Here is a 10,902-nt window from a genome sequence, read left to right as displayed (position 1 = left end):
CAACGGAAGAGAATGTTCCAAGAAGAGCAAGTAGTTAAGAGTGTTCACTAGGGTAACTTGTTTTTGGCAATGCACAAAAATGTAAGAGCAGTTCCAAACTCCACAACAGAGAAATGCATTCCCAGATGGACACACCAAGAGGAGGTGTTTTTTCCTATTTGTTTCTAAGAAAGCAAAAAGCAGGCCCTGGCTCCTAGAAACTAGTCTGATGTTCAAAGCCAGGCCATGGTGTTCTCCTGATGGATGTAAACTCATAGAACATCAACAAGCTCATGCCTATGACACGATAAAGTGAATAGAAAAGAATCACCATGAAACCCACAGCATATCCAACATCCTTCCTTCTCAGTCAAAATGAGAGACTGCTCCTTCCAATTTCAGCTTCCACTTGCTGCTTAATCTGTCTCCATATAGATAAGATTTATCAGGCTCTCAATCAAAAAATCGCCCCTACTTTCTGAAAGCACCCAATAAAGAGTGGGCTCCAGCTTCCTTAGGGTCCCTTAAATTCCCCTTACAAAGCTCCTAAAACAGCTTCTATCAACCTCTTACTGAGAGTCCTTGCAGCTTCCACCCAGTGAGCATTCTTCCTTCTAAGAGATCTTCCAGGAGACCTGGTGGTCTTTGGCTGAGGGCATTGGAATTTCCAAATCTCAAAAACTGCCAACCATAATAGGTAAACATAAATAACTCAGTTAATAAAAATACTAAACTAACCATAAATACCATTCCTTAATCATTCTAGCTTGCTTATGACTATTATACAAAGATTACTTATTACAGATGGTAAAATATATTTATTATAACTTTCTTTTATTCCAAAGGGAAATTAATGTACTTCCTCTTTGTCTTGCTTCCTCAATCATTTCTTACCTAAGCAGGATGTTGGTTCATTAAAGCATCATAGCTCTGACGACTTTTATTTCTTCTGCTGGTCCTTACATAATACAACTGGTAACTCTCACCGTAGTAGTAAGGGAAATGTAGAGTGATTTTGTGGCTAAAATGCCAGAAGATCATTATCAGGAAGTTGCTTTCTACATGTTTAGTGAAATTTTAACTGACTAATGAGTACTGTTCACATTGCCTTTAGTTCTCACGTCTTTCTAGTTTCCTCTGATTTATGTCAGTTCCTCAGCTTTCCCTGTTGTTTGTATATGTGTATGTATGTATGTATTTGCTTCTAAAATGTTGGCAGTTTTGAGGAGCCCTGGTTAGTTCAGCTACATTTTAGAGTTTTTTCAATGTGAGGATTTGTGCAGTGGGATTTTAAAACTTGTTTATATTTTATACATGGTTACAATGAATAACTTGTAGCTGTTGTTTGGTCATGTTCTAAATAACCGGATATTATAACATGCTTTGGAATCTGGAAGTTACTAAAGTCTCCAATTGAGTCAGTCTGGGAAAAGACCATTGAGTGAATTTTCATGTGTCATCTACACTCATATTTTCAAAATGTAATATGCCATAACCAGTTCCAGCTGTGGGCCTCTGAGAACAAAAAAGATCATTCCTAGTGTGTTGCTGGCAACAAATGGCCTTACTTAGTATCCAGGGTCGACCCAAGAGAGGGGTGAGCAGAGAACACCTAGGGATGAATGGACCTACTTGTCTGAGATCATGGAGCATCTGAGAGCACAGGTTCCATTTTCCCACTTCTCCCATCACCTCAAATCCCTCCTAGCATGACCTGAATTTTTCTTGAAAGTTGACTTTCCTTTTCCTTTGATATCATTCTACAATTTTTTTTTTGCTTCATTTGGTCCTCACTTTCTTTCTCTGAGATTATTAGACAGAGTTTTTATTTTTTGACAAATGTGTTCAGTTCATATACCTGTCTCTGAGTTTTCATTTTGGTGTTTAACTCTGTGTAGCTGAACACATGTATCATGACTTAGAAAAAAATGTGGGTGCAACATGCATGGGTAATCCACTGAATTGAAGTCTGTATGTGTGGACATTAGGAAAAACTCTTCTGCTAACAAATAATGGAATATAATAGCTTGTTTACATAATTCAATAATTCAACATCAAACTTAAAGTAAAAAGCTAAGCTTTTTAGGGCCCTTTGCAAGTAGCTAAAATGTCTTCTAATGCACCCTCACGTTTTTGGATGCACAGAAATGCAGATGGTCAATTGTGTTCCCGTTTCATCAACTGAACCCCATAGGGAAAAGAAAAATTGACTCTAAATTCATTTTTAATATACTATTTTCTATTTTCATTAATTTTTTGTATGTTTAGGAAATGCATTTAAGTAAAAATTCAAGGCAATCAAATCTGTACAGCACAGATACCTATTCACCTATCGGCCACTCAAGCTTCTGAGAGCTCTTTTTCTCAGATACAGCTTTCTGGTTGCTATACTCTACTCAGTAGCTTTTAATGGCTCATCATTGTCTTGTGGACAGATGATGTCAATCTTTTTCTTCTGTTTCTTTTTTTTCATTAGCTAATTTTAATCACAGAAATAACTAACAGACAAGTAACAAATTTCCAAGAGTAGAGAAGATATGGAAATAAAATATCAGACCCCATCTCCTGATTTCTCCATTCCATTTTCACAGATGTGATCTTTGTTAACCTTTCTTCTGATTGGCTTCTTTTTTTTTTTTTTTTTTTTTTTTTTTTTTGACAGGCAGAGTGGACAGTGAGAGAGAGAGACAGAGAGAAAGGTCTTCCTTTGCCGTTGGTTCACCCTCCATTGGCCACTGCAGCCAGCGCGCTGCGGCTGGCGCAACGTGCTGATCCAATGGCAGGAGCCAGGTACTTCTCCTGGTCTCCCTTGGGGTGCAGGGCCCAAGCACTTGGGCCATCCTCCACTGCCTTCCCGGGCCACAGCAGAGAGCTGGCCTGGAAGGGGGGCAACCAGGACAGAATCTGGCGCCCCGATCAGGACTAGAACCCTGTGTGCCGGCGCTGCAAGGAGGAGGATTAGCCTAGTGAGCCGCGGTGCAAGCCCTGATTGGCTTCTTATTGCTATTGCTGTGCTTCTATTTCTCATTGTGTGAATCCTAGACATTAATTGGATTGAGTACAATTTATCTTGAAGATGTTCGTGTATTAACTTTCTTTCTTTTTTTTTTTCTTTTTTTTTTTTTTTTTGACAGGCAGAGTGGATAGTGAGAGAGAGTGACAGAGAGAAAGGTCTTCCTTTTTGCCGTTGGTTCACCCTCCAATGGCTGGCGCGCTGTGGCTGGTGCACCACGCTGATCCGAAGGCAGGAGCCAGGTGCTTCTCCTGGTCTCCCATGGGGTGCAGGGCCCAAGTACTTGGGCCATCCTCCACTGCCTTCCCAGGCCACAGCAGAGAGCTGGCCTGGAAGAGGGGCAACCAGGAAAGAATCCGGCGCCCCCACCGGGACTAAAACCCAGTGTGCCGGCGCCGCTAGGTGGAGGATTAGCCTAGTGAGCCGCGGCGCCGGCCACGTGTATTAACTTTCTTTACACCTCTTCTCAACCTCCAAAGCATATTTAGTTGTACCTTTATTTTTCCATTTGTTGACTTCATAGCATCTAACAATTTATCTGTATACTTGTAGCGCATCCTATCAATTATTTCATAAATATAAATCTTTTGTGCTTTTCCTGTAGAATGAAACTTTTCCTGTAAAACTGAAACTCCAAATGTCATAAATAATAGCATATAAACATTATTTTCTATAGAATCAAATATAATGGCAGAAGCCACAGTGAGAATCCATATTCCTGAAACTTCACCACCCACAAGAAAAGCTTCTAAGAATTAAAACATGATGAATATTATTCAAATTTAATAGTTCCCTATTCTGAGTTACACCAGTTACCAATATTTCACCTGTCCCACACTACATGCATCATAAGGTTCTTATTTAATTTGATGGTGCTCCGCTTTTGACAATTTCTCTCAACTATATGGTGTATGGATAGTAACATTCTAAGTTCGTTCATTGATTTTTACTTAATTATTTCCTTTTTTTTTTGAAAGACTCTTCCATATGCTGATTTACCTCACAAAAAAAACCCTGAAAAGGCTACAGCTAAGGGACGAAACTCAATTTAGATCTCCATGTGGGTAGTAGTTTCCTAAGTACTTTAGCTATAACCTGCTGCCTCCCAAAATGCACATTAGTAGGAAACTGGATGAGAAGCCGAGTAGCTGGAACTCTAACCAGGCACTCTGATATGATACACAGATACCAAGATGTGGATTAACCTGCTGCCCCAAACACTTTCCCCAGCATTCTAAGTTCTTACTTGTTTGAAAATGTGTTCTGGAGGCCTGTGCTGTAGCACAGTAGGTTAACACTCTGGCTTGAGGTGCTGGTATCCCATATGTGTGAAGGGTCAGGTCTTGGCTGCTCCACTTCCAATCCAGCTCTCTGTATGGCCTGGGAAAGCAGTAGAGGATTGGCCAAGTCCTTGGGCTCCTGCACCCGCGTGGGAGTCCTGGAGGTGATTCCTGGCTCCTGGCTTCAGTTCGGCACAGTTCTGCCCATTGCAGCCAGTTGGGGAATGAACCAGCAGATGGAAGACCTCTCTCTCTCTTTCTCTCTGTTGCGAGCGCCTACTGTCACGTAGCTCAACAGTAGCAAGTGCAACGTACGACTTATCAGTCACGGGGAAGAATGGAACACACGGACACAACACTGTCTTTTTCCAACTTTATTATTCACACACTGGGGACACACCAGGGGGTTTTATATCATACTACTCATCAGCATGCTCATTGAGGTCAATACACTTATCAGTACCAATATACTTATCAATCTATCCTCTTTAATACACTTATCACTTAACACTACTATTTAAGGTGACTCAAATGGTTAACTACTTAACTACATAACTTAACCATTTAACTACCTGACTTAACCACTTAACTACATCTACCCAATCTTTTTTTTTTTTTTTTTGTCAGTTCAACACTTTTTATCTCTGCTGACTGTGCAGATGCAAATTCAGTACTGCTGTGGACACAAAGTACATCTTTTTTTTTTCTTTTTTTTTTTTCTTTTTGACAGGCAGAGTGGACAGTGAGAGAGAGAGACAGAGAGAAAGATCTTCCTTTGCCGTTGGTTCACCCTCCAATGGCCGCCGCGGCCGGCGCACCGCACTGATCTGATGGCAGGAGCCAGGTGCTTCTCCTGGTCTCCCATGGGGTGCAGGGCCCAAGGACTTGGGCCATCCTCCACTGTACTCCCTGGCCACAGCAGAGAGCTGGCCTGGAAGAGGGGCAACCGGGACAGAATCCGGCACCCGGACCGGGACTAGAACCCGGTGTGCCGGCCCCACAAGGCGGAGGATTAGCCTAGTGAGCTACGGCGCCGGCCACAAAGTACATCTTAACAATATCACTTGTCTGCCAGGCAATCAATATTATACCACAAGTCATAACAAACACTATTAAAATAATCTTAAGTACTATCACAATGAACACTACAAGCACAGCAAAAGATTCATAACAGTGGTTTGCTATGTATCTAGGCTCGCATCACTGTCACGAATGTGTTTCTCCTGCGGGGAGTGTCCAGGGTCCAGAGTTCAGTGTCCCAGCAGGGATGGAACTAGGACCAGTCACTTACAGGAGGGAAGCTGTGGCAAGGTTATCACTCTGGGCAGTAGGCTCAAGGTTCCAGGCGGACGGCGGGCGAGAAGTTGGAGAGGTCCCCTGCTGAGAGGCCTGGCCCAGCTCTGCGGGCTCTGCAGTCAACTCTAGCAGCAGGCTGATAAGGACTCCAGGTGAGGGGGTGAGGTGGCAGCTCCACTGGTCAGACAGCGGCTGGACAGCAACGCAGCAGCTCCAGATGGCCTCTTGATCCCGTCGTCACCTCGTGCCGCGTAGCAAAAGCTAGCAGGCTGGCTCTTTGACTCCACGTGTGAGGAGATCCAGAGGTTCGCTTGCATTGGGCCACGCACACACACACACACACTCACACAGACAGTGTGGTGTTACAGCTCAGGGACAGATCTGCAGGTCGGCTTGTGCTGCTACCTGCTCCGTGCAGAGTAGCAGGCTGCCACTTCAGCTCCGGATGTGTGGAGATCCAGAGGTTCACACACACCAGGCCCTTTGTCCATTGTCGGCTTGTGCCGCTATCTGCTCCGTGCAGAGTAACGGGCTGCCCCTTCAGCTCCAGATGTGTGGAGATCCAGAGGTTCACACACACCGGGCCATGATCCCCGAGAGGATGAAGAGTGGTGCAAGGGCTCCCTTTTTATCCTCATTTTCGGCAGTTCTCCAGCTTGCCATCCTCCAACTTGTCCAATCAATGCTGGTTCCTCCTTGCTTATGTTTGAACTGTCCAGTCAGCGTGAGTAGGAGGGTATTGTCCATAGCACACTGTTATCTGACTGACCAGAGATGTCTGTTTGGTATGATTAGGAGTGTCTCCCTAATAGCCGTTAGGCATTGCCTTAGCTCCTGACTTATAACTCCACTTTACTTTTATTTTGTGGCTAGTGGTAACTTCTTAACTCAATGTTTTACTGTGTTTCTACAGTTCATCTCCACTTCAGGTAAGCGGTGATCTGTGACTCTTTTTGAGATTCATGTGGGATTCCCCACACTCTCTCTCTCTCCCCTATAACTCTGTGTAACTCTGATTTTCAAATAAATAAATAAATCTTTAAAAAAGAAAGAAAATGTGTTGGGAAATCTGTAGGATAAATTTTTAAATTTAAAATCTAATCCAATTTTTTTTCAACTTTTATTTAATAAATATAAATTTCCAAAGTACAACTTTTGGATATAGTGGCTTTTCCCCCCATAACCTCCCTCCCACCCGCAACCATCCCGTCTCCCACTCCCTATCCCATCCCATTCTTCATCAAGATTCATTTTCTAGGCCAGAGTGCTGTTTAGGACATCTGCCATTCTATGGGTCTGATGTGTATCCTGCTTCCCATGTTAAATTGTGTTCTCCTTTTTAATTCTATCAGTCATTATTAGCAGACACTAGTCTTGTTTATGTGATCCCTTTGGTTCTTAGTCCTATCATTATGATCAATTATGAACTGAAACTGATTACTTGGACTAGTGAGATGGCATTGGTACATGCCACCTTGATGGGATTGAATTGGAATCCCCTGGCACATTTCTAGCTCTACCATTAGGGGTAAGTCCAAGTGAGCCTGTGCCAAACTGTACATCTCCTCCCTCTTTTATTCCCACTCTTATATTTAACAGGGATCATTTTTCAGTTAAATTTAAACACCTAAGAATAATTGTGTTAATTAGAGAGTTCAACCAATAGTATTAAGTAGCACGAAAAAATACTAAAATGATTAATATTAAGTTGTTCCTCAACTCTCAGGACAAGGGCTGATCAAGTCAATGTTTCTCATAGTGCCAATTTCACTTCATCAGGTTTCCGTTTTGGTGCTCGGTTAGTTGTCACCAATCAGGGAGAACAATGATATTTGTCCCTTTGGAACTGGCTTATTTCAATCAGCATGATGTTTTCCATAATCCTTCATTTTATTGCTAATGACCAGATTTCATTTTTGACTGCTGCATAGTATTCTATAGAGTACATGTCCCATAATTTATTTATCCAGCCATCTGTTGATGGGTATTTTAGTTGATTCCAGGTCTTAGCTATTGTGAATTGAGCTTCAATAAACATTGAGGTGCAGACAGCTCTTTTATTTGCCAATTTAATTTATATTCAGGTTTCTGAGGAATCTCCAAACTCTCTTCCATATTGGCTTCAGCAGTTTGCATTCCCACCAACAGTGGGTTAGTGTACCTTCTCCCCTACATCCTCGCCAGCATCTGTATAGTTGATTTCTGTATGTAAGCCATTCTAATCATGGTGAGGTGAAACCTCATTGTGCTTTTGATGGCTAGTGAGCCTGAATATTTTTTCATCTGCCTGTTGGCCATTTTGATTTCCTCTTTTGAAAAATGTCTATTTAGGTCCTTGGCCCATCTCTTAAGTGGGTTGTTTGCTTTGTTGTTGTGATATCTCATTTTTTGGTATCCTCTTCTATTTCTTTCTTTAAGGTTTTGTAATTCTTATTGTAGAGATCTTTGACATCCTTGGTTAATTTTGTTCCAAGGTATTTGATTGTTTTTGTAGCTATTGTGAATGGGATTGATCTTAGAAGTTCTTTCTCAGCCGTGGCATTGTCTTTGTATACAAAGGCTGTTGATTTTTGTGCACTGATTTTATATCCTGCTACTTTGCCAAACTCTTATATGAGTTCCAATAGCATTTATGTAGAGTTCTTTGGATCCCCTAAATAAAGAATCATATCATCTGCAAAAAGAGATAGTTTGACTTCTTCCTTCCCAATTTGTATCCCTTTAATTTCTTTTTCTTGCCTGATGGCTCTGGCTAAATCTTCCAGAACTGTATTGAATAGCAATGGTGACAGTGGGCATCCCTGTCTGGTACCAGATCTCAGTGGAAATACTTTCAACTTTTCCCCATTCAATAGGATGCTGACCGTGGGTTTTTCATAAATTGCTTTGATTGTATTGAGGAATGTTCCTTCTATACCCAATTTGCTTAGAGTTTTCATCATGAAAGGGTGTTGTATTTTATCGAATGCTTTCTCTGCATCTATTGAGATAATCATGTGATTTGTCTTCTGCAGTTTGTTAATGTGGTGTATCACAGTGATTGATTTGTGAACATTGAACCATCCCTGCATACCCGGGATAAATCCCACTTGGTCTGGGTGGATGATCTTTCTGATGTGTTCTATTGGCCAGAATTTTATTGAGGATTTTTGCATCTATGTTCATCAGGGAAACTGACCTGTAGTTCTCTTTCTCTGCTGCATCTTTTTCAGGTTTAGCAGTTAAGGTGATGCTGGCTTCATAGAAAGAATTTGGGAGGATTCCCTCTCTTTCAATTTTCTGAATAGTTTGAGAAGAATTGGAGTTAAATGTCTGTTAGAATGTTAAACGTCCGTTAGAATTCAGCAGTGAATCCATCTGGTCCTGGGCTTTTCTTTGTTGGGAGGGCCTTTATTACTGTTTCAATTTCTGTCTCATTATGGGTCTGTTTAGTTTTTCTCCCATCTGAGTACTAACAAAGCCCGACCCTGCTTAGCTTCTGAGATCAGATGAGATCGGGCACGTTCAGGTTGGTATGGCCGTAGACCTGTTTAGCTTTTCTATGTCTTCATGGTTCAATTTAGGTAGGTTGCATGTGTCCAGGAGTCTATCCATTTCTGATAGATTTCCCTGTTTTCTGGCATACAAGTCCTTGTAGTAATTTCTGATGACTCTTTTTATTTCTTGGTGTCTGCTGTTACATTCCCTTTTTCTTCTCGGATTTTATTGATTTGGGTCTTTTCTCTTCTTTTTTTAGTTAGTTGGGCCAATGGCATGTCAATTTTATTTATTTTTTCAAAAAACCAGTTCTTTGTTTTGCTGATCTTTTGTAATTTTTTTTAGATTCAATTCTGTTGATTTCTTCTCTAATTTTAATTATTTGTCTTCTCCTACTAGTTTTGGGTCTGGTTTGCTACAGTTTTTCTAGGTCCTTGAGATGCATTGATAGCTCATTTTTTGGTGCCTTTCCAATTTCTTGATGTAGGTGAAAGCGCAGTAGGCTGAGACACTGGTGGAAAAGAAAAGCAGCAGGATGAGCCTAGAGGGAACGAGGCTTGAATCCTCAATGGGCGAAAGTACATCAACCTAACTAGAGGAGAGGAAAAAATAAAAGGGATGGTACAGACACGATTCTCTCTCTCCACTCACCTTGCAAATGCATGTGAGACAATAGAGCAAATGCCATTTTGGACATATGATAACAGCTGCACCAGCTTGGGGCTGTGCCTGCCCTCAGCCAAGCCTAAAAACCTGACTCTGGTGGGGAATCATAACTTGAAACTACATCCTAGTGAATGTGTGGAACTTATGAACCGGGACTATAAAAAAAAAAAAAGCAAACCTGAGGGTGTGTGGGAGAACTCATGGTGTTGCTGAGACATGAGTAGTCTTGGTGGGAGATGCCACAAGCTCGGGAGGCCTTTGCTATCGGATGAGAGACATTGCAGGGGAATCTGAGCTACACTGAGGACTGCACAGATCCTTTGTGTTGTCCTTGGGACAGAGCAGATGAATATTATACCCACTGGGGCTAGCACTCATGCACAGATCACCATCGAGGAGAACAGCTCGGTTGAAAGGAATTACTTCCCTTCTGAATAAAAAGAGAGAGAGAGAGAGAGAAGATTTACCACACCAAATCTGGTTATGTCACCTTGGCACACCCTTAACCCTGAAGAACTGCGCAGAGCTCTCTGGCCACACCCACCACAAGCCTCTAGAGATTCACCAAAATCAGGTAATCTAATTTTTGATTTTGAGTCCACTACTAGGTATGAGAAATCTCAAGTTAATTAATCCTTGCAGATAATCTGCATTTTCCTCTCTGCTTTTAGCATTTTTCTCTTATTCCTTAAGATGATGAAATTGCAATATGTGTCTACAAAGGAATTGTTTTTTCAATTTTCTTTTTGGCATTTGAAGACTAATTTTAGTTCCTCTTCTGTTGGTATAATGAAACTGACTTATTTATGTAGCAAAGAAGTTTATTTGAGAGCAGATGTGTGGTGCAGTGTTTAAGTCACCACCTGGGACCCCTATATCTCATACCGGAGTGCTTGGGTTCAAGTCCTGGTTCCTTTGCTTCTAATCCACCCTCTTGCTAATGTGAATCTGGGTAGAAAGCAAATAATGGCTCAAGTACTTGGATCCCATCCACCCATGTAGGAGACTCCTGGCTTTGGCCTGGAGTAACACTGTCTGTTGTAGGCATTTGGGGAGTGAACTAGCAGATGGAAGATCTTTATGTGTCCCTCTTTCCTTCAAATTACAGAAAATAAATTAGATTTTTGAAAAAAAGAAGATATTCTAGATAAAGGAGCCTGCATATTTTTTAAGTTTATTTAGCTCTTGGTT

General features: G+C 41.6%; 1 long non-coding RNA gene across 1 annotated transcript in view; it reads right to left on the bottom strand.

Moving 5' to 3' along the window:
* Nucleotides 1-4,631: 4,631 nt before the first annotated feature.
* The window catches only part of LOC138849638 (uncharacterized), a 41,335-nt gene continuing 35,064 nt past the window's right edge, over nt 4,632-10,902 (bottom strand). The window contains exon 2 of the long non-coding RNA XR_011388630.1: nt 4,632-9,556. This is a non-coding gene — a long non-coding RNA (uncharacterized lncRNA). The remainder of the gene's footprint in view (nt 9,557-10,902) is intronic.

The sequence above is a fragment of the Oryctolagus cuniculus genome, chromosome 5, assembly GCF_964237555.1.
Source record: "Oryctolagus cuniculus chromosome 5, mOryCun1.1, whole genome shotgun sequence".
NCBI lineage: Eukaryota > Metazoa > Chordata > Mammalia > Lagomorpha > Leporidae > Oryctolagus > Oryctolagus cuniculus.
The sequence above is the reverse complement of the archived record's forward strand: the minus strand, read 5'-3'. Positions and strand labels throughout refer to the sequence as shown.